The sequence below is a fragment of the Lygodium microphyllum genome, chromosome 1 (genome assembly GCF_053477565.2).
Source record: "Lygodium microphyllum isolate KBCC chromosome 1, Lygodium_microphyllum_v1.1.10, whole genome shotgun sequence".
Classification (NCBI taxonomy): Eukaryota; Viridiplantae; Streptophyta; class Polypodiopsida; order Schizaeales; family Lygodiaceae; genus Lygodium; species Lygodium microphyllum.
This window is the reverse complement of record NC_141135.1, coordinates 14618697-14634646: the sequence shown is the minus strand read 5'-3', so window position 1 is coordinate 14634646 and position 15950 is coordinate 14618697. Positions and strand designations below refer to the sequence as shown.

General features: G+C 48.3%; 1 protein-coding gene across 1 annotated transcript in view; it reads right to left on the bottom strand.

The window, feature by feature from the left end:
- LOC148040860 (uncharacterized) overlaps positions 1 to 15950 on the bottom strand; it is a 216828-nt gene that overhangs the window by 76910 nt on the left and 123968 nt on the right. The gene's annotated exons all lie outside the window — the stretch shown is intronic.

Below are 15950 nucleotides of genomic sequence, written 5' to 3'. Positions count from 1 at the left end.
CCAGCCATAAGACCTCCTGCCTCCTTCGTCCTTTCCAGTGGACGCATGGCGACACCTTCCTCATGTGCGTGTCGTCTTGTCAAATCCTAGCTCCGTTCATGCTGATGTTCCATTTGGATTAATCGTATCTGCCTCAGCATGCCATCGTCTTCTGCTTGTTGTTAAGTTGGTCAACCCTTATCGTCCTGCACTTGTGCACGATCTGCGTTTCCACAGGGTTGCGTCCCAGATTAGGAGCATCGCTGCTTGAGAAGGGTCGCCTGCAGTCTTTCCGCTCAACCTTTTCAGTTCCGTAGTTGTTCAGGCCCGCCCGCCCTGTAAAACGTGACTTGCTCCTGCCGTCCCTGCATATATATACTTCTGGTCGACTTGCAGATTTGGCCTCCCTCCTTCCTGTGGCGGCTGAGTGAATGTTTGAGAGAGCGAGAATAGTTACTACTTCTCCGCAAAGTGTTTCCACACAAGGCTTGAAGAAGTCAGTGTACAACTGAAATCATCTGAGAGAGGGAGCGCCTGATCACACAGGTCACGGGCAAAGAGAGAAGACAGCAGTATGGCTGGCCTGGATATGGATTTTCTAGACCGGACGGTGGCAGCCCTTGGCCCTGATTCCGATACAGAGGAGCCGGAGGATATGGTGCCGTGCACAGAGGAGATGCCTCCGGGTTCTGAACTGCCGCCTCCAGGCAAACGCTCCAAGCATACTTCTAACGAGCAAATGGGTCCTTAGGAACGTTCCTATGCACAGGTTGCCTCTGATCCTATGGATTCGCAGGAGATTGACTGGGAGCATTTGTTGGACTTTGCCAATACTCTGCTTGGTGATTATGTCCAACATAATAATGAAACTTTTTCTGACGCGGGAACTGATGATGTGCTGGAAGCTACGGTGGACCCGAAATCAGTCTTGCGGTCCTTTTTGGTGTTTTATGACCGTGCCGTTCTACTTTTCTTCACTGGCAGGATCCTAGTGCTTTCACATATTCGCCAGTGGATACACCATTTATTGCAAGGGGAGTGTGTTGAGGAGATCTTCCTTGGACCTCGCGGCTTTTATGAGGTGCTATTGAAATCAGAAACACATCAAGCTGAGCTCCTGTCCAAGTTGCCATTATTCTTTGATCGCCGCTTGGTCCATGTTGTACCATGGCACCCTATGGGCGACTTCCAGCATCTGCTTCAACGAGAATGCCCGGTGTGGGTGGAAGTGGAAAATTGTCCGGCGGTCTATTGGCCATTGTTTAAGGATGCGATGGCAGTTGTGGGAATAGTGCTGGTTCCCCCAAGCCTCAGGGCTATGAATCGAAACCGTTTATGCATGTTATGGGACACGGCCAGGAAAAGGCCTGCGTGGCTTCGCCTCAATTGTTCTGGCATGCATCCTTTGCATTTTCGCTTGAAATGGGGCAACTTTGCAGGACACTGCTTTTCATGTGGTAAATTGGGGCATTTTATGGCCAAATGCCCCGAAAGACAACCGTCTTCCGAGGATGCACATGTTGTGCTGCCTAAGAATGACATGGTGCTTGATGCCCCGACACAGGAGGCCCTTCAGCCACCTAATGTCGTGGATAAAGGCAAACAACAGGTCTTGGGTTTGGATTCCCGTAGCACTAATTGGATTGAGGCAAGTCAAAAAAAAGGTAAAAAGTTGGATGCAGGCCTGCGGATCCTGGGCCTAATGCTTCACAGGATTCCGTGCGCACGTATATGCGCAGGAAAGAAATGTTCATTTCACAGCATGCTGCGCGTACTATGGCCCCGTCTGCCCCACGTAACCAGTCTACAAGGAAAGTCTATACAGACGGTCCCAAGGGCCCACCTGCTAAGCTGGCGTTTGATACAAAAGGTAATGTGATTACACCCTGGGATCGGCGTTATCCCCGCCCCACTCCTAAGGCAATGGATTTTCCTTCTACCTCTAAAGCAGGTCGCCAGAATTCGTTTGCAGTATTGGCTGATTTTTTGGATGAGGGTGTCCTGGATGCTCTCGCGGAAAAGGTGAAATCGAGGCAACAGGCGCCTCGTTCCTGACTTCCTTTTTTTGAAGATATATAAAGACAGCCACGTGGAATGTGCGAGGCATTTGCTCTCGCCATAAGCAACATGCCATGTGGACTGTCTTGCATGAGAACCAGTGGGATGTATTGTGTGCAGTTGAGCACAAAAGTCACGGTGAAGTAGGAAAAGTTGTGGATTGTCATGGATTCCGTCTGTTTTATGCAGGGACACATGCTACGCACTATTCGGGCGTGCTGATGATTGTCCATGAGAAATACCAGCGTGTTCTTGTTAAAAATGATGTGCAGGGCCGCTTTCTGATAATCGAAGTCTTATTTGAAGGAGAGATTTTATGGTTGTTGGGCCTCTATGCTCCGAATGATTCCGCATCCCAACGGGATCTTTGGTCGACTTTGCAAGGCTCGATGTCACTTGGCCGAAGGGGGTTTTTGATGGGAGATTTCAATATGTGTGTTGACTCTTCTCAGTCCACTTCAGGGCATTCGGTAATGGATACGCCGGAAAGTCGGGTGTGGAATTCCTTTGCTTTGCGCGTACTTAAGCAAGATCTTTGGTCGTGGCTTCACCCTTCTTTTTCAGGGTTTACTTTTCATTCCGCACAATATGCAACTACTTGGTCGCGGTTGGACCGAATGTATATCATGCAGGGGGGTGATTTTCTTCCCGAGATGCTGGAAATGAAGGTCTTGCAGCAATATGCATTGTTAGACCATTTCCCCCTCCAGCTTGACATGCGGGCACAACTTGTTGCACCTTTTATGCAATTGCTGAATAGGCTCCCTTTACGTTTCAACTCCTCTTATTTGAAGCATCCAATTTTTCAGGGCTATATGCAGCAATTCATTGAGAGGTTCTTATTGGACTTTGCCTCTGAGGGCTTGGCTTCATTTGCACAGCTGCTCTCTAATGTGCAGTGGGTTGCTCGGCAATATGGGATTCATCATGCCTCTCTTTGTCGGCGACGTCGACATGCAGCAGAGGACTTACTGGCTTTGGTCCATTCGTTGCTCATGGATACCCCAGATGATGATTTTCTGCTGTCACTGGAGAGGCGTTTGGCCCATCTTATTCAAGTGTTCAGTTGAAATCTTATTACCATGCCAAGCTGCATAACTTGACTGACACATTGCAAGATAGTGCCTGCCAGTCTCATAAGTTCTTTCGCGCCTTGCATGCTTCTCCTGCTCGCGAAAATATGACTAGACTCCAGGATTCGGAAGGTCGCATGGTCACTGATCCGCAGACCATTGTCAATATGTGCAGAAATTATTTTATGGAACTTCTTGGTTCTTCTCCCTCGCCTACTAGCCAGGTTACGCATGCCCGCTCGGTCTTCTATCATCTGGTCCGCCAGCAGGTTCCACTTGATATGCAAGCCACTTTGGAGACGGATATTTGCGAGGAGGAGGTTATGGATGTTTTGTTACACTTGCCTAAGGATAAAAGTCCTGGTTGGGATGGTCTCACTAATGAATTCTTTGAGAACTCGGCCACGCAGCTGGTGAAGCCATTGGCGGTCATGTTTCAGCAGGTTTGGGAAACAGGGGTCATGCCTTCCTCATGGAAAGAAGGCCTTATCAAACTGATTCCAAAGGTCCCTTCGCCGTCAATGCTGCAACACTGGAGACCAATTTCTTTGATGGGCTCGATGTATAAAATCTTCTCCAAAGTGCTGGCGAATCGGCTTCACAAGCACCTTCGAGCTATTGTGCATCCTCTTCAATATGGTTTCATTAAGGGCCGCAACATTCTGCATAATATCTTAAATGTGCAAATGGCTATTGACTATGCGCGGCACTCCAGTCAGGAAGTGGTATTGATTCAATTGGACTTGGAAAAGGCGTTTGACTATGTGGACTGGTCTTTCATTGCAGATCTCATGTCTGCTATGGGTTTTGGTACTCGGATGTCCCAATTGATCTACACCATTAGTGTTGCGGCTTCTTCAAGAATTATGCTCAATGGTGGAGTTACAGAGCCATTTGTCCTTGCACGCTCGATCAGACAGGGTTGCCCTTTGAGTCCTCTCTTCTTTGCCCTGGCGACTCACCCGGTCCTTTCAATGTTATCCTCAATGGCGGCTTCTGCTCAGCTGGCAGGACTGTCTCTTCCTTTGGGGCAGCACTTCATTAGCCAATCTTTGGCTGATGACACCTTTATGATTTTGCGGGCGGACAGGGACAACATTTGAAAGGCATTAGATGTTTGGATGCTCTTTGGTCAGGCCTCTGGTCTTCGCATCAATGCCTTTAAATCAGCCATACTCAGTTGCACCGAGCCTGATTTACAGTCATTAGGTTGGCAGGGCTAGGTGGTTTCCCGTGGCTCCATTGTCAGGCATCTTGGATACCCATTGGGGGTGGATGTACGGCCAAAGGAGCTACTGGAGTGGATTTCACAAAAACTGGCGGCGAAGTTTATGTATTGGAAGTCGCAAGCGTGGCCATTCCATGTCCGCCTCAAAGTGGCTCAGACAATTATGCTACCAATGCTAACGTATTTCCTGCCATTGCTGCCGTGGACGCCTACTACTTTGAAGGCTCTCACTCATCCCATTCGTTTCATGCTATGGAAGAAGGATTCATTGCAGGCAGGTATTTCGTGGATTTCATGGTCACATACATGTACCCCTAAACGCATGCTGGCTCTTCGTTGGTCTCTTTTTCGTTCTTGAGGACCCATTGGCTCGTCAAAAGTATGCTTGGAGCGTTTACCTGCAGGTGGCAGTTCAGAACCCGGAGGCATCTCCTCCGTGCACGGCACCATATCCTCTGGCTCCTCTGTATCAGAATCAGGGCCAAGGGCTGCCACCGTCCGGTCTAGAAAATCCATATCCAAGCCAGCCATACTGTTGTCTTCTCTCTGAAGAAGCAAGTAGGAGCAGGCTGCGGCTAAACCTGTGGTCTGTGACCACAGGCTTCAGACAGCAGGCGTCAGGTGAGCAGAGAGGCACAGGCGGAGCAAGCGGCCACAGACGAATACAGGCGGGTGGGTCTTCAGGCGCGCAGGCAGTCGTCAAGCCATCGCGAAGCAAGCACTCGTCAAGCGCGCTCGTCAGGCAAGCAGTCGCTAGTCATCGCGCGGGCAGTCGTCAGGCGTCAGGCGGCAGTCAGGCGCACTCGTCAGGCGGCAGTCGTCAGATGGGTCTTCAGGCGGCGCGCAAGTCTAGGCGATTCTCTCTCTCTCTCTCTCTCTCTCTCAACGTGGCTTCCTTAGCTCTGCACGCGGACGTAAAGCAGGAGACCACACGCGAACAGGCGTGCAGTCGTTCAGGCATCGATGGGGCAGTCTGACAGGGCGCGTAGGTTTAGGCGAAGGCAGGGGCAGTGACCCACAGGTCAAACGGGCAGCGGTAGGGATAGGTGCACAGGCGACGGCATGGCTGCTCGCCAACAAACTCTCTCTCTCTCTCTCTAATGTGGTGTTCCCTCTCTGATTACTCTCTCTCTCTCTCTCTCTCTCTCTCTCTCTCTCTCTCTCTTTTTGGAAATTGGCATATGCGCCCCCGTCTCCTATCAAATCTGCACACGTTATCCAACCACACTTCGCGATAGCGGTTCCCTGCACCGGCAAGCTTCTACTACTGCATGGTGCCCCCATCTTCAAGGCACTTCTCCCGTGACGAAGCCTACGAGCTCTCACTATCTCCACTGGTGACACGCCAACCATGTCCTCGCCTGCGGCTCTAATACTTCTTTACGGGTGCATGGTCAAGGACACATTCAAGAAGAAAAATGCAGAAGAAATGGATAGAAGATGACGGCCTTTTCCCTAGACGACTTATTCACATCCCTGATGCATGCACGATCTTGTCAAATACAAACACAAGGAGATCATTTTGAAGTAGACGATGAAGATTGGAGTTAGCTGGAGGAAGCCAAAAATCAAAACATTTGCTCATGCAAATTTTGCTACAAAATTTGCCCCTATGACCTGTAAAATCTTATTGGGCTGTGGAGGGGACCATTCTAAGTAGCTATTGACCTACTATGGCAGTTCCGCCCTCTCCCTCACGCACGAAAGACCTTCCCAGTCGACCTACTCCGGTGCCTCCATCCTATGCTGCACGTTCATACCACTAGCATTCGTTGCTCCCTCCATCTCTGTAGCAATATTCCCTCGGTATCACAGCAGCTAGATTGGTAGCCCCCAGCAATAACGTGCAATGGAAACCTCTGGTCAGACGCCGGAGCATTCTATGAGTGCCCCCAAGTCAAACACCTTGCGCATCGTCCTCTCTGAGAAACAGCTCCTTTCCATCCGTGCCACAAAGCTGGAACTAAAAAACAATCTATGGGCAGGTCATAGGACACTCCCCATCTAGGGCCCACCTTCGAGATCGGCTTCACTCCACGCTACGCATTGGCACAATGCAAATTGCAAAGGTGGTTCTCATGGCTCAGGGGATCTTCATGGTTCAACTTATCTCCGTGGATGCAGCCCGCGAGCTAGTGGATAGCTCACCCTATGCCTCCACAACGAGGTCATTTACATGGTTCCCTAGTATAGTGGCTTCACAGTGGAGGAGTTGGCACTCCACAACAGGTTTCCCAGACACCCGGTCACCCTTCTATTCCTCGGACTGGCGGTAGAGTATCCACAGTTAATGGAGGACTTTGGACGGATTTTCGGCACAGTTCTTCCTCCCTCCGCAGATGCAGTGGCAGCCGCAGGAGTGACAAAGGTACAGGTGGCTGTAAAACATACAAAGAACATACCCAAGTTTCTTGAGATTGAGGCAGGCAAACACTCTTTCAAGCAACAGGTTATTGTGACAGGGCAGCTTGACCAGTGCCTGCGATGCCATGACTTTGGGCATTAGGCAGCAAACTGCACGCGTTTCGGAGCCAAGGTGGCTCAACCAACATAACCACAGGTGGATGCTGACGGTTTCACACTAAACGACGACAAAGAGGGAGACGACAAGGGAGGGGCCTCAGCCAGCTCCTCAAACACAGCCACAACAACAAAGAGCAGAAGGGCCGGCCCCCGTCAAAACACCCCGCAGCACCCTCCACTCGTCCCACCCAGCAAGATCACATGCCTCCACCCCCACCACCCATTGAGACATCTCGCCACCCGAGATCCCCCAACTCCCATGTCTTCCCCCTCCCCTCATGGATCCCCCCCCTGGACCCTATCCCACAGCCTCCCCAGGGCCACTCGCCCCCCCCACACCCGCCTCATACGTCCAACCACCCCACCACCCCTTACTCGTCCTCTTACCCACCTTCTCCCCCGACGATCAACCCCCCCCCCCCAATCCTCGCCCAGTACATGTGTCCCCCCCCCCCCAATCCATTCCCCCCCTTTCCATAGGGGGTGATGAGCCTCACACACCCATATCCTCTCCTCACCAGCAGCCCAACCCCCCCTCCCCACACAGCCACCAGCTCATCTCGTCCAGTCACCCGTCACACCTTTCCTTGATAGGCGCAATTGCTCCCCCAGGAGTTTTTTCGCAATGGTCCATGGTCTTATTTGAGAGTTGCTGAGCACGGAGAGTTTCCACTATCTCTGGAGGTAGGGATCTTCGTGGTCCGCAAGTCAAGGAGCGGCAAGGTCTATTTACTTGCACGACCAGATGGACCAAACCATGCTTTCTTCTTTCAAACCTCTCATTCAGGAGACTAGACGATAACACAGTTAGAGGAGGGGGTGAGGGGCCAGGTTGCAGACCACATCTCCCAATGGATGGGAGAAGAAGGACTAGCACTCTTTTCCCAGCAGTGGCCAGGGTGCATGATGGACATTAACTAGTGGAGCATTGTTTTTCGAGTCCCTCCACAGTGGAGTTCACCAATCGATGGACATTAACTAGTGGAGCATTATTGTCAGTGGCCTGTAAGGCCTTGGCCAAGATGATCAGAAGTCGCATGTGCTTCCAAACATCATTCATGACACCCAGACAGGTTTTGTCCAGGATAGGAGCATCCTAGACAATGTCTTCACTTTTTTCGAGGCGACCGGCTGGGCTCAGCACAGTGGTCAGGGATTGGCAGTATTCCTCCTGGACTTCGAGAAGGCCTATGATAGGGTTGACTGGGACTTCTTAGAGGGCACCATGGCAAGGCTGGGTTTCCCCCAGGCATGGGTCTACGGAGTTTCGACACTTTACAGATCAGCCACTAGCAAAGTTCTCATTGGTGGCAAGAGAGGGGACAAGTTTCGGCAAGAGAGATCTGTCTGGCAAGGCTACCCTCTTGCCCCATATCTATTCCTACTCTTTGTGGAGGCGATGTCCTATTTCCTCCGCCCACGAGTGAGCGGGCTATGGGGCCTGTGACTTCCGATGAGGGAGGAGACTGAGCTGTTGGACTTAGAGTATGCAGATGATACCATTCTTTATGTAGAGGATGATGAGCTGATGTTGGAGAGAGTGAGACTAGCTCTGGAGGTATTTTGCACTGTAGCTGGAGTGAAAATCAACTAGCGAAAGTCAATTGGTTTTCTAACAAATCCGGAATCCAACACGGAGTGGGTTGTCCACCTAGGGTTCAAATAGGTGAGCAGGGGACGTCTGATATCTAGGGTTCCAAGTGGGGGCTCCATATCACTCCTGTTCAATAGTTTCTTCCAGTTCTCAACTCTATTAGGTGGAAGCTGACCTACTACAGCATTGTGCGCCTTTCTTTAGCAGGCCGAGCCCTGGTGGTCAACCAAGTCCTCCTAGCAACGGCTTGGTACATCGCTTCTTGTTCGTGTCTCTCCTCGCCTTGTGTGGTTCCCGCCTAGTGTAGAATTTTCTCTAGGCTGGCTCAGACAGTTCCAGGTATTCCCCTGCTAAGATGGTGTGGGCGACCATCATCGGGCATTGCGATCTGAGGGAGGGCTTGGGATCATTGAGCCAGAGTGTCGGAGCTTGGCCCTTTTGGGCAAGCTAGTGGTCTGTGGTCTCACACCAGGTGGGTAGACCTAGAAGGTCCTTTTACAAAAGAGTATCCAGGAGTGTAGACTGAGGCTTGGTGGGGGTTGGAGGCCATCCTTGAGATGGATCTTCATGCCTGCCCATATCATGCCATCCATATCTTTCTTCCTCCGCAATTTACTTGGAGTGTGGTAGGGACTACGCAAGGCCCTAGTTCAAAGGCCCCTAGGATGCCAGGACCGCCACCCAATGGTCTAGAACCCCCAGGTTAGAGATCGGGATGGGATACAGATAGGTGAGCGATCCCACATCCAGTGGGCTGGCTGGGAGGCTGGCCCTGCTCGTACTATCAAGACGTGGAGGGTGGTATACAGGATGGCGAATCAGGAGGTGTTGCAGCAAGCATCAGGATGTTAGCAAGGTGCTGAGATGAGGAGGGAGATTGACTCAGCGATCTCCCACGAGTGGCTAGATCTCCCAATCCAAGAGCCGATGGAGCCTAGGGAGGTGTGGGCTCCTAGATTCTCATCGACAGCCTTACAGGTGGCAAGTAGAGTGGGTGGTGCCCCCGGCGGGACCTTCTTTACCATGCAGGATGGGGGGCATGTGGCTCTTGACAGAGGATAGCAAGATGAGGAGATTGTTGTCCTTTCTTGGAGGAGGATTCGTGTGGTCGGGTGGACTCCAGGAGAAGACCTGGCAACTGGACCCTTATGTGCCCTAGGAGGAGTTTCAGGAGTGGCGCCTTTGGATATGGGAGACCAAGCCACTTGATGAGTTGCAGTGGGATCCTCGAGAGTGGCTATGGCCGGCCACTACGGTCACCAAAAAGCCTCTGAGGTTCTTGGAGTACACAGCCAAGATTGGTAAACATATACTAATGCAAAAAGACATGGATTGGGCACCTTCACATAGTAGACGATGGGCGGAGCATAGCATCACAGATGCCTTCTGTTGGACCTTCTGGCGTCGCCTGTGGGACAGCTGAAGGCTGAGGAGGGTGTCGTATTTCCTTTGGCTTTTGGCACATGGAGGTATGGTTGTTGGGCCCACATGCAGCAGGATGGAGTTTGTAAGCGCTGCCCACAGCAACATTTGGAAACTCCAAAGCACTAGTCTTGCAAGGCCGCACAGCTCATGCGGAGAGTAGTCTGCCGTATTCTCCGCCATGTGGCACCCAGCCTTGAATGTATCTCGTTGGGGGATTTTTGCTAGCAGGCAATCAGCCAGGGTCACCTCTTGTATGAGGCCGGGATGAAGGACACGATTTTTCTCATCGAGGTTGGGTCTTGCGCAGTGGTCGGCTTGGAGGCTTTACCCATCCACCAAGTATTGGAGCCCACAACAGAGCGCTCAGAGGTATGGGAGATCATACGCAGTTTCACAAGATGGCACATTTGGAAGGCACGCTGTTAGGTGGCTTTTGGCAGGGAGTGCCTTTCAGTATATGTGACTTTGGCAGAGCTTTGGATCTCCATCATCCACTCCCTCCGCGGCCAGTGGGACCAGGTGCAGGGTGAGTCTCGAGCCCGTCAGGAACTCCGTTTTCACTTTCTGCGCACTTGGGGCAGCCATGAACTATTCTTCATGATGCAACCGGGCAGCCCCAGATGGCGATACACCCCCCCTCCATGGCTTCTTGTCCCCATCCCCCCCAGACTACCTTGAGAGGCTTGTATACATGATGGATTTGTGATTTGCATCAGCTCCAACTAATCTATTGAGCATGTGCACTTCGTTGTATTCAGCCTTCTGAGTAATATAATTAGCCACACTTACTTGCAAAAAAAAAAAAAGATTTAGCTAAAAGTTGTTTTAAATATGCTTGCAAGGTTAGTACTTCTCTCATAATTTGTTAAAATATGTTATTAAATTAGGGTCACGTATGATTTAGGTCTAGAGTTCAAATCATACTTGAATCATACTTTCGTAGGAGTTTGCATTTGACGTTTGATTCACATATGGAAAAAACTGTCTCCTACAATCTTTGCATGGAACATGCTCGAGGTACTATGTCAAATGGCTTGCGAAAATCCACAAAGCAACAATAAATCCTCATCTTGAGCTCGGCCCTCAATGATTTCTCTGAGTACGAGAATATGATCCAATGTGGTGTATACATGCCTAAAACCAGCTTGCCCATGTTCTCTCCTACCTTGCATTTTAGCCCATGCACTAAGCTCATGCTCTAGTATTGATCCATATATCTTAGCCAGTGTGTGGCCAACCATGATGGTCCTATAGTTACTGGGAATCATAAGGTTGCCACTCTTAAAGAGTTGGAATATAGTATGGTCTGACCATATTTCCGGGAATCCCTCACATACTGCTTTGTTGAACATACCTGCCAATATGGGCACCAATGTGTCATATGCATGTGACAAGTGTTCTACCACTAGACTATCCTCATCTTGTGCCCTCCCAGTCTTTGTAGTCTATAGATTGCCTCTCTAACCATCTTACTAGAGAAGAAGGTCCATTGCGTTGGTCTGTGGGCCTATGGAGGCTATATGGGTGTCTATCCTAGTACATCATATAATTCTCCCCCATAATGGAACCAAGCATCAAGTGATGTAATCTGTATAGGGGACTATCTCTCATGAAACATTCTCCATGCTCTTGCTATCTCATCCCAAAAATAGCTGGTATATCTCTCTCTCAATTTTTGCTAAGCAGTGTCGCTTCTTCATCTACATTGGACATTTGAAGAGCATCGTCCTTGCTTGGGTATGTGTTTGAGTGCCCAAAGCAATCTCTCTCTATAGGCATGTACAAGTGTCTCTGCACTCATCATCATACCATCCATTTTGGGGGGTCGTAGAGAGTGGGGGTTTGCCTAGGGGAAAGGTGTGTGGGAATGCATACATAGCTGAAGTATGCAAGGCCTCCACAGAATCTCTTGTGCATTCTTCTAGTGATCTACTCAAATCTAGCATCTGTAATCTATCACGCATAGAGTCATTCTATATATGTGAAGTTTCCTCTACAAAGTGATATCTGGGGTGCTTGGGGAGATATGTAGTGTCTCTCATGTGTCCACAAGATACTGTTAAGGTCAAGATGGCATGATCCACTGCTATTCCTATGGGTCTCCCCGAGATCTCAAAATTCTTATTGTCTGGTATTAATGATGGTGATCCTATTAGGTAATCCACTGTACTTGCCCCTTGCTTGTGGTTCCAGCATATCAAAGCATCTGATCTTGGCCAAAATGATAGACCATTGAAGATGGCTAATCTATGTGAGCTTCCCAAAGCTAGTAATTGTGTCCTATAGGTACTTGCTTCTTTGTCTTGGGCCATCTTGTGTAGACCCATCTCATCTACATCAATCTCTTTGAACATGGCATCCTCATGTATGTAAAAGTCACTTTGCTTGGCCCCAATCCGTGCATTAAGATACCCTACCAAAAGTACATCTCCCAAACTATCATATCTCATGATATCCTCGTAAAGGGATGTCTTTTCTCCCTTGAGGGCCCCATGTTTTGTGCGGTATGCTTTTTTCTTGTCCATGCTTTCAAACTTCAGCATAAGGATTTGATATCATTTATGTCATCTGACTTTTGTCACTACTTTGAAATTCTTGTTCTCTTTTCATCCATAGACAAATGGGTAGTCAAAAAAGGAAAATTCCTCTCTATTAAACCTTCTGAAATTTTCCATTAAAGCATCATACAAAACGGGGAAAACATTTCCCATTGGTGGAGTGTGCTTATAGCAACACTCTGCATAGTCTGCATTGTTGGACAGCAATGAGAGAGGAGTGGCTCCTTTAACGGTCTTCATATCCATATGTTGGACCTCCGTTCATCACCTAAGCTAGTACCCCCTAGATCACTATCAAATTTTGAATTGTACCATGAAAGACTATGTTGAGGGATCGCTTCCACATCTCCTGGACCTTCGAGAAGCCCTATAGGCAAGCCATCTACGTATCTTCTTACTCTCCACATCTTGCACATGCTACAGGAGCCTACCATAGCCAAGCAAGGTACCAGTTACCAAGCTTCTACGTGCTACTACCATAGAAAAATGAGATCTTCCTAGGTCTGAATCTATCATCCAATGTCCTCCAAGTTTCCAACAATCAATCAAGAAAGGTGCAAAGATAGCCTGTCAGTATCAATGTTGACTGGCAACCAGCTACACTTTGATCTTGCTCATACATATTCTCCTCCCCGCCAACCTGGACGTTTAGCCGATAGAGGCCATGTAGCAAGGTTTATCAAGGAATGGGTATCTCCAAACCCACTCTCTCGGATTCCAATGCAATTCTAGGGGTATCTTGGGAGGTACTCCCTCCATCACTATCTCATGTACTATCTTGATATGGTCATCTATAGTTCTCTAGTATAAGATGTGGGAAATAGAGTTCCCTAGTTGTGTGGTTTATGATTCCCTACCATGATATGTGGGAAATAGAATTCCCTAGCTATATAACCTATAATTTCCTAGTATAAGATGTGGGGAATGGAATTCCCTAGTTGTATGTAGGGAATTTATGTAAGCATACCAAAGATTTCCTACTATGAGATGTGGGGAATGTGATTCCCTAGTTATATGTAGGGAATGCATTTAGATGTACCTAGGAAATATTAGAGAATTTCTTACATTTCATGGGTTTTCCTACATAGGAAATCTTTAAAAGCTCCTTGTGATTGAGTATATGCTAATATTGCCTCATACGGATTACACACTTTTTTTACAACAATTTGTTGACTAAGCCATCTTACCTTTGTGAATACGACTTGAGTGTAAAATATATCTCTATCATATTTTTGACAACCCTAAGGCCTTGCAATTTTTATCCTTAACCTCCTAGAAGATCCAATAGGTTGCCATGGTCCTCCGAGTGCACCTCTATGGGACTAATCTCTATCATAGATTCAACAATCTGAAGAGCTTGAAATATTTTTCCTTGACCTCCTAGAAGATCCAATATTTTACCATGGTCCTCCCTAAGTGCACTTGTACTGGACTCTAATCTCTGCAACAATAGCTTCTTCCACATCTCCTTGCTTGTGAGAAGGCTCCCAACAGTCAGCTTCATACTCCAGTTTGCCAATCTTGGCCAATGATCCCCAAACTCTATTTGCCTTGGCTAGGCTCTCATCCCCTCCTAACCAAATGATATTCTTGACAAGGCACTTCACCCAGGCAATCCATGACCTGGAGAAGGCCCAACATGAATTGATATGCCACATGGTCACAAGGATACCTGATTAGCAGCCAGCACTCACCTGGCTAGAGAGTCTCACCATACTCCAAGGAAGGAGTTTGTGTCTGCTGCTCAAAAGAAGTGGTGCTAGCTATTGCTTTGAAGTAAGGTCTATCCCCACGTGACATCCAAGATACCTTGCTAAGCTCTAAGGGCTCCACTCTGGTTGTCTAGTGTCACATATCAGAAACCATAGGATTTAGGCCAGTTGATGAGAGTACTTGAAGCTCGACTGAAGATCATTGCTGCTACAAAAGCCCTAAGCTTGCCTTAGTCTCCATCTAGGTATACTACTATATATCTATGAATTGCACGTCAAGAAGCTTACCAAACTCTAGAATGGGCAGCCTACAGCATGGCCCACTATAGATTTGTCTCTCAAGTAGGAGCTCATGGCCTCTAGGTATACTACTACATATCTATTAATTGCATATCAAGAAACTTAATCAGTCTAGAATGGGCAGCCTACACCATGACTACCTGTAGATTTGTCTCTCAAGTAGGATCTCATAGCATCTGCTATAAATAAGGAAAGAGGTGAGGAGGCATCCCTATTCAACTGCTTTCCTCTAGCCCACCTTGACAAGAACCTAGCTATGGGTCAAAAAATACAAAGCTACAGCTTTGAACCATTGCTTCAAGAATCTCATTCTCAGCATGGTCCCCTCCAAGAACTCCCAATAGTTGTCTTGATATCTAGCTGTCATCCACAAACTTAATATCCCTAAGATCATACCATCAAGCATCATGGCCAGTCAAATCCCTCCAATGCTTGTGTGTTGTTGGTGAAATAGAAACTCATAGCCCTTGCCACAAAAATGAAGACAAAAGGGGCTAGTGAACAACCTTACCTAACTCCCCTTTGTATAGTAAATTTGTCTCCTCTAATGCCACAAACAAGAAGTTGGTTGTATTAAAGAAGAAACAGTTAAACACTGTGACACACTACTTTGGACAGCCCATCGACAACATTGTCCCCTACAAGAACTCCCAATCAACTCCAATATCTATCCTTTTCAAAATCCAGAAGCAACGTAATAAAATACTATCTCTTGAATCTAGCCAAGGCTTTAGTCCCCCCTATACTCCAATACAACACTTGTTTGAGTCGGAAGCACAATGTTCAGCATCAATAAATAACATTTCTGTTGCTAGGACTTGGTAAGAAATTCCTACTATTAGTCTCTAAAAAGCGATCTTCAACCTATCCTCGATTATCTTGAGAGTGAGGTTAATAAATCCCTCAGTTCAGGAAGGACGATCTTGAGAGTTCTCAACATAGAGTCGCAACTACGTGCCCTATTGTCGCGTCGAATGCTACCCCCCACCCCGACTGTCTCGCCATGCCAACCTCGCCCAATCACTGCCCCTTGCCCCTGTTGAGATATCGAGCTCCACTCGTGATACGCCAGGGTGACCGTTGTGTATTTATGTCACCGACTTGTCAGTTGCAGACGCGCTTGGTACACCGCCCATGAATAATAGCTACATGATAGCTATCCTTATCTACTCTAGTTCGTGGCTCAGTTAGTATGCCACCTTAGTTAGTTGAGTTTGGTTTGAGACCCATATATAGGGTTCTTCTATTTCTTTGTACTAGAGTTCTTTTGGCTTACACAACTAAGAAGAGGAAAACTGTTTTCAGCCTCCAGCCTTGTGTATATTCCCCCATTGTGCAAGCAAGAAAGCTACAAGTGAGACTCCTTCCTTCTCTCCCACAATCTTGACATGGTATCAGAGCCTTGTTCGTGGTAAGGAGCTCAAGAAAGCAAGCCAAGCTCACGGTGTTCTGGTAAGAGGAGCAGTGTTGCTTTCATTTTCTGTTTTGGGAGCAGATCTC